We start from the raw sequence: 13,757 nt of genomic DNA, 5'->3' as shown, positions 1-13,757 counted from the left end.
ACTATGTCTTTATAGTAAAAAAAATAGAGTTTTTAGAACATATTTTCTAACTACCCATAATGAGAGCCTTCTAATAACCACCCTGAAAGTATAATTAAAGAAACGTGTCAAAAACGAAAAACTAAAGAGTATATACATTAGGGGCAGTTATTTAATAGATAAACTAGAAGAAAAAAAACGCAATTGTTATAAAATTTGATAGTGACGATTTTACTAGTAAAGAGTAAATGAAAGAAGAAAAGAACGGTGCAAGAAAAGAATTAAAACAGAGAATCAGAAAGCTGTGAATGTAGGCAAATAGAGCTGTAAATTTGCGGTGTGACATTTGACATGCGCAAGAAAACACAGAGCATCCTGATACACTTTTGATCTAATGATCGGATTTTCACGTTCCAGGACTCAATCTTATTGGTTCAAGAGGATAACCTCGAATATGCTAATTAATAAGTGCAAACGATATTTCAAGCTACGAAATCAAACGAAAACGTACTTTCTCTGAATAAATATACCTTTTTTTCGACGGATTCAGATTTCTGACCCCCAAAATATAGGGGGTAGCAGCAATCTGGGAAATATGGTCCCTATAGTTTGGTCAAGAGAGCGGTCCAAAGTTTGCACCCCTTATGGTTAATTTTACTTTTTGGGTATTTCGCCATATCTAGCGAACATTTTAAGAAATTTGCAAAATTTTTGCACAAAATCATAAAACTCGTTTACCCAAAGATAATTTCACACAAAAAATAAATTTCAATAATTATTTATTGTTTTTTAATATTTTATTTAAAATTAACCGAAAAAAATTTGAACTTTAAAGTGCACAGTTTTTTGCATCATTTTAAAGCATTTTATTTTACATGGCAAAATATAAAGTTTGAGTTCAGTTGGCTGAATAGTTCATGAGAAATCGAAATTTGAAAAAAGATTAATATTATTTTAATATTTCCCAGATTGCAGTCATCCCCTATAATTTGGGGGACAGAAATCTGAACCCGTCAAAAAAAGACGTGTGTATTCAGAGAAAATACGTTTTTGTGTCTGATTTCGTAACTTAAAGTATCGTCTGCACCAACTAATTCGCATATTTGAGGTCACCCCTCGAATCTTTAAGATTGAGTCCTACAACGAGATGATCAAAAGTTATTCAGGGTGGTCTTTTATTTTTTTTTTCCTCACTATATGTATAGTTTTTTTTAATTATTATTTCTTTCCCTACCAATAATTTAAGATTAAAAAAAAGAAAAAAATTACAAGTTATTGCAATTTAGGTCAATTCGCAGGTTAATGAAATTAAGAGAAAAACTATTTCAAATGCGAAACACTGGTGCATTTGCATTAATATCCTGTGTAACCACCAGAATTTTGAATGCAAGCATGCAAAGGGTCCTGTGTCTGTTGCCTTTGGTCAGCCAATACGGAGATAGTTAATACTGGTTGTGGATGACGCTAATAGTGTCTTCCAATGAACTCCCATATGTGCTCATTTGGTGAATGATCTGGTGATCTAACACGCTAAGGCAATCTGTCGATATTCTATTGAGCATGTTGGATTACAACAGCAGCATGAGGAGGAGCATTATCCTGCAGGAAAATACTCCCTTGAATGCTGCTCGTGAATGGCAAGAAAAAAAACAGAATCATCGGAGTGACGTACAAATTTGAAGTCAAGATGCGTGGAATAACACGAGAGTGCTCCTGCTATCATGGAAAATTGCTCCGCAGACCATAACTCCAGGTGTAGGTCCAGTGTGTCTAGGCTGGAGACAGGTCGGTAGCAGGCTTTCATCTGGCATCCTTCTAACCAATATACGGCTGTCACAAGGCCGAACCGACTTAGATCGGAAAACACAATAGATCTGCACTCTGTCCTCCAGTGAGCTCTAACTCGACACCACTCACGTCGTTAACGGCAGTGGTTTGGAGTGAGAGGAATGCAAGCTACAGTGTGTCTTGCTTGGAGCTGTGCTTGAAGTAACTGATTTGTAACAGTTCGTTGAGTCAGTGCAGTGCCAACTTCTGCTCGAATTTCTGATGCAGACACGGAACGGAGCGCCACAACCATACGCCGTATGAATAGCGCCTCCAGTAGCTCGCCACGAGTAGCGCCACGTGGCCGCCAAGAACCCGTTCTTCTTGAAACAGTTCATCACCTTGACCACTGCTGCCAACAATCATGCACAGTGGATTTCTTCTTCAAAATGAAAACAACGTGTTTTTTTTAACAGTGAAACTGTTCGTGACAGCAATTGAATTCTTTTCCGAACGCTGAAAGAAATAGTTCCACTATTTAATGAAAAACTCCACCAAAATATTTTCGACTCGTTGAACTAGCATTAACTTTGAGGTATAACGACAATGGATTACCTGAAACCATTAAAATAAATGGATCAACTTTAGAAAGAGATCGGAAACTTCAGTAAGAGAACGAAGAATGTTTAAGCGCAGTTTTGCTTTTTATTACTTAAACCCCAATGAGGATGGGTAAAAAATGCCATCGAAAGGTTTTATTTCTCCCATTGGTATCTTTAAAATTTTATACATTCTTTTAGTGTTTTCTTTTCTACTCATCCATTTCCATTAATTCTTTTTCCCTTATATCCGTTAATTTTCTCTATATTCTAAGAAACTACTTTCCAACTTAGTAACAGTTTAGATAAATTTGTACGTCTAATGTATTGGACAGTTTTCGATTTAATTTAGTCAATTAAAAAATTATATTTTATAATTTTTTTCTGCTTGTATGCCTAAAATACTGTCCATGTAATAATATAATTGGTTTTCCCCTTGTTAATCGGCATTTTTAACTCAACCTGCCTCTAGTAAACTTTCGGACCATTTTATGTCAGAAAAATATTTTATTGCATGAGTCTTTTGCGTTTTGTTTCTAAACCAAAAAGTTAAAAAACACGATATAAAAATATCTTACAATGTCTGAAAGTGCTAGAAATTAAGTTTAATTAATCTAAAAATTTAAAAAAAAATCTTAATAATAATTAAATTTAATTAACCTTTTTTTAATTACTTAAAGGTCAATTAATTTTAAAAAAAGTTACAGGTTAACTTTCTTTCATACTACATATTTCTATCGCATTTTATGCCTTTATTTAACTTTTTGATCCAGATGAGAAACCGGTGTCCCTTTCATATATTTTTTTCCTGACGCTCTAATTGCAAGCAAATATATATTTCGGTATTTTTTTAATTATAAAAAACAGTCTAATAGCTACTAAAAAAATCTGTTAGATTATCAGAATCATACATCATTATCAGATATTTGGCTTTTATACTAAAATATAAAATCAAAAAAGAAGTTTCCTTCCGTTTCAGTCGTAAGTTTGCCCTTAGCCACCACAGCAAAGAATCATAAATTTTTTTATTACGTCTGGGAGCCGCTGACATTTTCATTCTATCAGCCCAATACAAAAAAGAGTTTACGCGATAGCTGTCAATAATCAAGGTAATTAGGTAGGTACTTTATTTACGCCGCACTAGAGCTGCGCATTGGGCTATTGGCGACGGTTTGGGAAATATCCTTGAGGATGATCCATAGACACGCCATCGCAAGCTGATCAAAGTGGTCACCCACCTTCTTACTGACCGCAGTCAGTGATGCTTGACTTCGGTATTCTACTGTGAACCGTGTCTTTACAATCAGTCCACTGCAGGACTGCAAATGATCAAAGAATTACTAACAGTTATGTTGCTCAGGAGCTGACTGATAAGGAATTAAAATTTGCAGTCTCTCCTGTAGAAAACAGCGGCCAGTCAGAGAAGGAAGAAAGTGATCCTGGAGATCGTGATGTCCATTAACAATTCTGAAATTTGCTAAGAATCTTTGTGAGGGAGGCTCATGTGAATGGGATCTATAATAAATCCGGACTAACTTTTTCCCGCAGCACCTGCATTTTGATTGTTTTTAACAAATTTATCTATCACCCAGACACGGTGGAAGAAATTTGATTGTAAGGAAGGGTACAAGAAAGGACTGTGGGAGCGAGCATCTTTGTTTGGCTCTTTCGTTTCCAGATGATCTATAGCAATGACTGGGAATAAAGCTTAATAAAATGTCGAAATGATCAACGGTGATTGGGTCGTTTTTTTTCCTCTGCAGCCTAGTTGGTGAACGCTCTTACTCATTTTGCACTACCCAGGGATTTCGTGTTGTTTAGAGTTTAGAGATGCCACGGATGCGATTCATACTGCTACATGTCTACGGAATGTCAAAGGGAATCTCCAAACGATTTCTAAAATATCGTCGTGGCTCAGGGGATAGAGTGATTGCCTCCCAATGAGGTGAACCCGGTTCGAATTCCAGCGATGGCTGGACGACATGAATTCCGCACCCAGTTCGCACTGACCACAGTGGTGACGAAAGATATCCCCAGTGGTAGACGGAGCATTGGTTAGCATTCCCTTGCAGTCAAACTAACTACCGGAGGTTTTCGTGGTTTTTTTCCACATGTTACGCAAATGCTAATTAGTTCAATCAAAAAGTGCTACATTAGGACAAATTTCTCCCAATACATGGTCCAGGAGCTCCCTTTGCTTTCGGATTCTGTTCAAAATTACAAGGCTATGGATTTGAACATTGGTAGTCGTAAACTCAAAAATTAGGTTTGTTGTTCAACGACAGTTGAAAAAAAAAATATGATGATCTCTTTTTGCCCCATTTTTCCTTATAACTTTTTTTACGGCTTTAAAACCGTGATGAAGCTATGGCTGTGGCGTTTGTTTTATGAATAGTTATTATGTCACTAAGAGACGAAGTGATTTAGGCTATAGAGCACCAGCTTCCCAACTGGTAGAGAAATTTAGTACTCCCATACAAATCCTACACTTTCATTTATATTCTGCGAAATATTGTTACCACATCACAGTCTGAATTTTCCTGTTTCAGATCGATGCACGCGAACATGTGGTATGGTAGTGAAAGTTTACACTGTTAATTGATTCCAGTGGTCGAGGGATCCATGAATCGCAGTCCCTTTACATTGCCTTTCTTTCAAGAATGAAGACTTCTTACATTGCCTTTAGTTCAACAAACTTTAATTAATTTGTTATAAATAGATATTATACCAAGACCTTATGTACATTAACAAACTTACGTAATCTCTCTCTCTCTCGTATGCCTGTTTTATGCAGAGGGGTGCAATTGTTCTTGTTTTCCATCTGCGCCATCCATGGTCAAGAATTCGACTTCTGCCACACCCATACGTCACACCCATTTATAAGGCGGACCCATTCATATATCCATTCATTCATCCACAGATTATAATTTTGACCTGAATCAGAGAATGATCAATCTCCTATCCAGTACCCCCAGAGGTATTGATTTTCTATAGGAACATGTAGGACTTTGCGACTCGACAGATTTCACGAGCACCAGTCACCATTTTAGTACACGAGGAGTCTTCGGTCGGCGGGGTTCGAACCCACGAACTCTCAGACATGGACCCAGCGCCCTTCCGACCAGGCTATCCCGGCCCTCTAATTAGCAACGTAATCACTAATTAGTGCATTTATGAAATTGTATTGTAACGTTACTTTGAATTTTTGATAATTTAATAAATGTGCAATAAATAATATGTTCCATTTTATTCAAACTATGTTGAGAAAACTTAGCTGGTTTTCTGGCAATTTTTTTAAAGAAAATCCACAAAACCTTTTTCAAATTAATTCTTATTCAAATTGAATTTATTTATTTATTTTTTGTTCTCGTGACAATTTATAGTTTTTTTTTCTTGTGAGATTTCTCAATTATTTCTTTACTGAGACAATATTACGATATCTTCGTTTATAAAACAACTAATTCTCACAAGTGTAATCTTGAAAATGTGTTATGATGTGATTTTGTGTTTATGATAATTTTAAAAGTAGGGTTTATATTTTTTTCTAAATAGCATATTATCTGTAACAAATTTACTATTCTATATCTCTCTTAAACATCTTGTTTNCGGCCCTCTAATTAGCAACGTAATCACTAATTAGTGCATTTATGAAATTGTATTGTAACGTGACTTTGAATTTTTGATAATTTAAAAAGTGTGCAATAAATAATATGTTTCATTTTATTCAAACTGTGTTGTGAAAACTTAGCTGGCTTTCTGGCAATTTTTTTAAAGAAAATCCACAAATTAATTCTTATTCAAATTGAATTTATTTATTTATTTTTTGTTCTCGTGACAATTTATAGTTTTTTTTTATTATGAGATTTCTCAATTATTTCTTTACTGAGATAATATTGCGATATCTTCGCTTATAAAATAACTAATTCTCACAAGTGTAATCTTGAAAATGTGTAAATAATGTGATTTTGTGTTTATGATAATTTTAAAAGTAATATCTGTATTTTTTATCTAAATAGCATATTATCTGTAACAATTTAACTATTCTATATCTCTCTTAAGCTTCTTGTTTGAAAAATAAAATGAAAACTACTTACTACTTAAAATGACTTATCCTCACAAAAAACAATGTTATACTATAAATCTTATCACTGTGTCTTTTCTTTTTCAAACTTAACATAGATTTGTTAGTTATAACATCCAAGCGAAAAAGTTTCATGAGATTTATTATGATGCATTATATGGGTAAAGAAGGTATCTGTCGCTGTTAGCTATTATAATTCTGTCGACAGTTCTGTCGACAGTGTGGATGTAGTGGGTTCGATTACCGTCGTTACACTGGAATGTAATGACTTTCTATTGTTCGTGGAATCAGTGATTTTTATGTAATTTTTAAAGTGCATAATATTATGTTTGGAACATCAAGAACAAATGTACATCAAAAATACATTAGTATTAGCACTTATCTTAAAGCTCGGTATACCGTAGCTCTAGTTCGATCTAACCTAGGCATGCATCGAGGGCTTCCCTGAATGAATGATATTGTTGTTCCCCCAAACGCTCGATAGCATAGAAGTAAAATTTTCAAATCCTGTTGTAACCCCTAATGTACCTTTCTGATGTCCTTCTCTAAATTGTACCATTTTCTTTAACTTGGCAAAGATTCATAAGTCTTTCTTTGTAATGAGCATATAGTTATGTATATGTGTGTGTAACAGTAAATAAGGTAATAGACACGTATCATTCGGGCAACATTGGCCAAGCGGCATTGCCCGCTTTCTTGCTTTATTGAACTTACATGCATTTGCAGGCTTGTGTGCTCTATTGAGGATTATAAACCTTTGTCAAGTAGAAGGACAGGTAGAACAATTCAGAGAAGGACATCGTGCAGAATAGATCCTGGGTTATGGCGGAATTCGAACCCACCACCTCCACGCTTCGCGGTGGGCGATACCACTCCTCTAGGGAGGCCCTGCTGTATCACCCACCAAGCCCTCTGTAGCGTGGAGGTGGCAAGTTTGAATCCCGCAGTTGTCCTTCTCTGATTGTATCATATGTCTACTTAACAAATGCTTATAAGTCATACTTCTGAAATTAAGCTCACTAGCCTACATATATGAGGATCCGCAATGGACTGATCGTTAAGACACGGTTCCCAGCAGAACACCGAAGTCAAGCATCACTGGCTGCGGTCAGTGTGCGGGTGGGTGACCACTTGGATTAGTTTGCGTAGGGACCGAGGGTGTGCGGAATTGGTCCTCGTTAAACTGTTCTACCGTAAAGTGCTCGACCTCGCGTACAGGTCGTCGGGTTACCGAAGCAGGGGTGCCATCCTCTCTGCAGAGGATCAAAACTGTGATCATCCTCAGGGATGTTTCTCAGACCGTCACCAATAGCCCATTGTGCAGCTCTAGTGCGACGTAAATGAACTACAACAACCTACATATACGAGTACCAATAAATGTGTACCAATAATCATTCATAGCTCCCTGGCAAGTGTATCAAATTTATCTGAATTGATTGGAATTTTAGAATTCCTTTGAAACTTCAAAACAAAGCGTTGCTTACAATTAAAGAATACAATAGAATGTTAGTGGTATGCTAAGTAATTTATTGATACGTGTAAGTTTACTTATATTTTTAAAATTAGTGACTTAAACATTCGTTCATTTTCAATTCGCAAAACTTTAGCAGATTGAGTAAACGAGCATATCTTTCGAGTTAATAGATCGGCTTTTTTGGTATCTCAAACTTGTAAGGTAAATCCCATTTTTGATTTTCTTATATTTACTTTTTTCTGTTTTTCTTAATATTTAACAATTGATTTCTGTGTAATCTGCACTAAGTTTATAGAGTTTAAAAATTATATAAATTTCTAGATATTCTTTAGGTCAGAGGTCTTTTTTGTGTTAAGTTTATAATACTATAAGTTCATAATACTCTAACATATTTGACAATTATCTAGAAAAAAAATCTTCCACTATCTAGAGTTTGCATATTATTTTTGAATTTAAAAACAATTACAATCAAATGTCCATAAAATGTTTTTCTTTTAATTATCTATAATGCATTCTAAAAGAAATTCCAATTATCTTTCTCGTTGATTTTTCTCTCAGGAAAATGTTTTATTCATTATATAAGTGCTTATTTTTTTCCGAAACTCACAATTTATTTCTTTTAGTTGTGTAATTAAAGCTAATCTTAATTATGCCTTAAGCATTCGATTGAAAATATAACTGATATAACGGTACTCAAATATTTTCCGTACTTTCCTGTATTTTTCAATTGTGTTTTTCTAATGATTAAGCTTAAGCATTCAATTCCAAATGTTACTTCGATAGTTACACTCATTCTTTGTGATTTTCGTATTTTTCAAGGGCATTTTTAAGTATTTGAACTTTAAGCATTCGATTCGAAATTTTACTTAGATAATTACATTAATTTTTTTTGTATTTTTCTTTTCAAGTGCATTTTTAAATTACAAAATCTTTTAAAATTTATAAATATTACGCATCTCGACATCCCTAAAAAATTAAAAATTTTATAATGATTTAATTACACTAAATTTTTTGTATTTCTTTTTACTTTTTCAAGTTCATTTTCAAATAACAAAATTATTCAAAATGTTTGAGTATTATGCATCTCGAAATCTCTAAAAAATAGCTTTTTTATAATGATCAGTTTCCGCATTGCATACCAAAGAAAACCGATATGTTCTTTTTTTAAAAAAGGAATCATAGGTAATTGACTGTTTTAGCTAAATAGAAGATTAATGCATAAAAAAATTCGGATTTTGTTCTAAATACATTAAAAATGTTTTTTTCAAAATAACATATAAGATATGTTTGTTGATAGTGCCTTGAAACATAAAGCCTTTGTATACAAGGAATGCAATTTTATGTTCTCAGGAAAAGATTATTAAGTGCTAGAATGCAACTTAACAAGCATCGGAAAGAAAGAAATGATACTCTTCGCAATATTGCAAAATTGCTTTCATGGAATATTGCATTTCTATACGAAACTAGAGGCGCTTTTGAGAGCTTTTCTAAAAAGAAATATAAAATCTGTTCGGCATTTTAATTTTTTGTTATTGTTGTTATGTTTACAAGTGTTTCAAAATATCTTAAAGTAAACATAATGCCAATATCTTATCTGATCAAATCCTGCTATATTAATTTCACTTGATTAAATTCTGTCATTTTGTTATTAATATTCTGTGAAGCAGATACGTAAAATTTTATTCACTTTTTATTATAATATCTTAAAATGGGTTAAAAATTGTTCAAATAATATTTCGTTCAAAAATTTAGTTTAAAAAAAATTTCATTGAGTTTTTCTCAGACTTATTGAAATACGTATATTGTCTAAAAATAACTAAATAATTAAACTCATTTAAAAATATAAAAAATATATGATAATCCTCAAAAAATTTTAACAAAAATTTGCTGCACATTTCTTTAAAGTGCTACTTTGAAGAGTAGGAGTATAATTGGGATTTGAGGAGCTTTTAGTTATGAAGAAAATTCATTTTATTCAAATTTGAAGAGTATTTTCTAGCATATTTGGTAGACGTTAAATTTCAGACTTTTTTTTTTAAAAAAAAATCTCTTGAAAAAAACCCACTTATGTTTATGAAAGACAATTATCTCTGCCCCCTCCCCCGAAAAAAACACTATCAACGCGGATTTGGTTATGGCATCGCTCACACCAGTGGTGGAGAGCTGAAGATCATGAGTTCGAACCTGGTAGTCAACTAAGCAACCGGCGTATATGCTCAGCAAGGTGTACGTTAAATTGGCCGTGGCTGAAAGTTCTATTATTAGTTGTGATGTGCAAGTTTGGAAAGAGGAATACTAGGTGATGTTTAAGTCGTCGCGCTGGAATTACGAAGCATTCTTGCCATGGGTGTAAAGAGATAAAGCCCTGAAAAAAGGGGGGCTAGATTCTTGGTTGTGGTTGGGTGGTGTGCGTACATTACATAAAATGATCAACTCTAACAAAATGGTTACTAATAAAATTGTAGTAACAGGAAGTTACTCCATAAACTAGAACACTAAATTAACAATCGCTACACGTTACAAACTTTTAGCTATTATGCCATAGAATGTTTAAAAATACTTGTTTTTGTTCGTAATTTTACAGGTCTCTCAAACGTCTGAAAATCTTGAACTTTACTGATAAGTATGAGAAATCGCATGACTTAAACACCCCTAAAGTTATAAATTAATCCTCTAAGTATACCCTGAGAAATTTTAAAAAAAGTCAAAAGAGAAGACAGTGTCTCTGAAAGTGTCTCTTCCAATCGGGTAGTTGATACATATTTTTTTACGATAAGTAAAATCAACATTCCTTTTAACCTTCCAGATTCATAATAACTTATATTCTACTTCATAGGATGGGAAAATTCTTTTTCAGACTCTTTGCAAAGACAATAAAAAAAAATTTTTTTGCAGCGAAAGGAAAATAATTTATTTCACAGGCTTCGTAAACAATAACTTATATTATTTTCAATGTATTTTATAGCAAGTATAAAAAACTTCTCTTATCGACTCTACATATTACATTTTTTTAAAACAGGAAATGAAAATAACTTATTTTCCGATTTAACAGACAGTAGTCAGCTTTAACAGAAAAACACATATACTCTATTTGTAGATATAGGGTTTAGTGACAGGAAATAGAGGCTCCCCAAACACAACTTAAAATTTTTGAAGGACATTTTGTGTAATTTGAGTCTCTTTTTTTGTCATAGAATTCATAAGTTAGAGTACATAAGACGTATCCCTCCGTCTTTATTTGCGCAGTCTCTTACCGACAGCTGGAATTTTTTAACAACCAATTATTTAACCCTTTGACGCATATGGGACACCGATGTAACTTTTATACATGTTTTTTTTCTGTCGCCCTAATTGTAAGAAAAGTTATGTATTTGTATTTTTTATTATTAAACCAACAGTCTAATAGTCACTAAAAATCTGTTTGATTATCAGAATTGGACTTGTGTTAAAACATAAAATCTAAAAAAAGTAGTTTGAAAAAATTTTCTTTTCATTCATATTCAAACATTTATCAATAATTTATTTTGTAAATTCAAGAAACTTCAATGAGGAATTACTGTTTCTCTTAGATCTGAGTAACTGCTAAATTTGAAAAATTATCATTTGATTATATGGAAGTGAGCCGAGTTGGAAATTTTTTTCCTTTAACGTGCAAAAAAAATTAAAAAAAAAACGGTGTTTTGTTCAGTATTTTATAATTATAAATTTTTAAAGTGCTAAACATAATATTTTTCATTTATTTTGACCTAGATTAATACAAAATGGAAACAGTAGGAAAGATATAGATACATAAAAATTCTGCATTAAGGGTTTTAGGCAACATACAAATAACGAATTTTCGTCATTTGCCTACTGTGAAATGATAATTTTTGCCTTCGAGGACGAGTTATGCGTGTTAATGTGCCTATTACTTTTGTGATCAAAAAATTATAATAATCCAAAGTATTCTAATAAAGCCCTACATTTTTTATTGGAATTTTAATCTCTTCATTTCGGACAACCACAAAGAAGAAAAAAAACTTTGTTCCCATAAACACGAAAAATATTCATTCCGTTTTAAAATTCCCATCATGTTAAAATGAGGTATTTTAATCGATACTATAGACTGACAATTCAATTTTCGTTCTAATGCTCTTAGGAATGTCTATGCGTTTAAATTAAATTACAGAGCAGTGCTGTGATTAAGAAAGGAATTAAGTGGTTTAAGGAAATCTCGATGCTAAGACAATTTCGAAGTGTTTGAAAACTAGATTAAAATTTGGACGTGTGCTAGTCACGAAAACACCCTTTTGGGAATTCTGATAATTAACTAGGTAACACGCAAAAAATTGTTGAAAGCTATACAAGTAAAGCAATTTGCATGCGTCTAGAAAATTTTAATTAAAATTCTGGGGTTTGTATTTAATACAATTCAATAGTCAGCTAAAGCTCGCTCTTTTTATGTATTTTATTTTAGCAAAATTTGTTTTTAATATAATGAGTAGACCTCCTTTCAATTTTATAGTTATATAGACTTCATTATAATTTTCTAACCTGTGGTTGAATAAAAAGTTTAATACTGCCCTAAAAATAAATGAAAAAAAATGTATAAATAAAAACTTAAGTTATATGTATAGATTTTGAATAAAAATAAATTTAAAAGTTTTAAATTTTTTTTTCTTTAAAGTATTATCATACGCCACAAATTTAGAAAATGAATTTCGTAAGAATTTAAGATTATTTAATTTTCCTTGTTTAATAGACATAGGCAATGCTATAGGGCACAATTAACTTTAATGAATGATACACGCATTTTTATGTGGTTTTCATACGAAATAATTTATGATTATGATTGGGGAAAATAAATTGCTAGGTCACAACTTTACCAATTTTTGCATATTTTTACTTCAAAATTTTTATTAGTATTGTTTCGAAATCGGTACTTTAGAAGCTTTCAAATATTCCCCTACATTTCACTTTTTACAGCCTAAATGGAAAACGTTGCCTTTTCTAATTTAAAAAAAACGCTTTACTGTGAAACTTGAAAGTGTGAGTTATCATTATTGCCTAAGTAATTTAATATGAATATAATTGTACAATTACTTAGCGTTTTAAAAAATATTGTTAAATGCAAAAATTTGCAATTAAAGTTATGATTTCAAAACACATTTGACTAATTGTTTTAAAATCCAAATAAAGACAATAACTTTTCTTATTTTTATGCGCATTTTTAATTTTCTATCAACGCAAGATATACTTTAAAATCACCTTTAATAAGCAAACATAAATTTTTTCAGTTATTAAATTTTTGCAAAAAATTTTTTCAAAATTGTAGAAATCTTAATTTATAAGTTTATTTTTAACAGAATGCTCATTCGATAACATGTTTTTAAAGTGTCATGATCCAAAGCCTTTAAACAAGTTAAACTTGCGTAAGATGTTGAATGAGAGTATGCAAAAATTTCAACATATGTACAATTCGCAAAAAGCCGTCCAGGTGGCCGAGTGGTTAGCGTGTCTGACTGCGGAGCCAATGGCCGCGGGTTCGAATCCCACTCTGGGCATGGATGTTTCTCTCTCTGAGTTGTCTTCTGCTGTGTGAATGAGTGAATGTGGCCCACCCTATGAACGGGTTTGTGGCAGTATGGCGTGGGTAACGTTGCTCGCCTCTGTGACTTTGGTTCACAGGTGCCCACTGGGTAACGCTAAATGAGTAACAATTCCGGCATCTTCTATGGCGAAGAACGAATGGTTCAGTGGCTGCCGTTATTAAAAAAAAAAGACAATTCGCAAGAAAGGAATACCCTGAATAACTTTTGATCTAATGATCGGGTCTTCACGTTCTGGGACTCAATCTTAATGGTTCAAGGGGTGATCT

General features: G+C 32.8%; 1 long non-coding RNA gene across 1 annotated transcript in view; it reads left to right on the top strand.

Annotated features, from left to right (window-relative positions):
• Positions 1–7,660: 7,660 nt before the first annotated feature.
• Positions 7,661–13,757, top strand: part of LOC107445485 (uncharacterized) — a 26,376-nt gene continuing 20,279 nt past the window's right edge. Inside the window, exon 1 of the long non-coding RNA XR_001584265.3 lies at positions 7,661–8,101. This is a non-coding gene — a long non-coding RNA (uncharacterized lncRNA). The remainder of the gene's footprint in view (positions 8,102–13,757) is intronic.

This window comes from Parasteatoda tepidariorum, chromosome 7 (assembly GCF_043381705.1).
Source record: "Parasteatoda tepidariorum isolate YZ-2023 chromosome 7, CAS_Ptep_4.0, whole genome shotgun sequence".
Lineage (NCBI taxonomy): Eukaryota > Metazoa > Arthropoda > Arachnida > Araneae > Theridiidae > Parasteatoda > Parasteatoda tepidariorum.
Note: the sequence above shows the minus strand (reverse complement) of the source record. Positions and strands in the feature narration are given on the sequence as shown.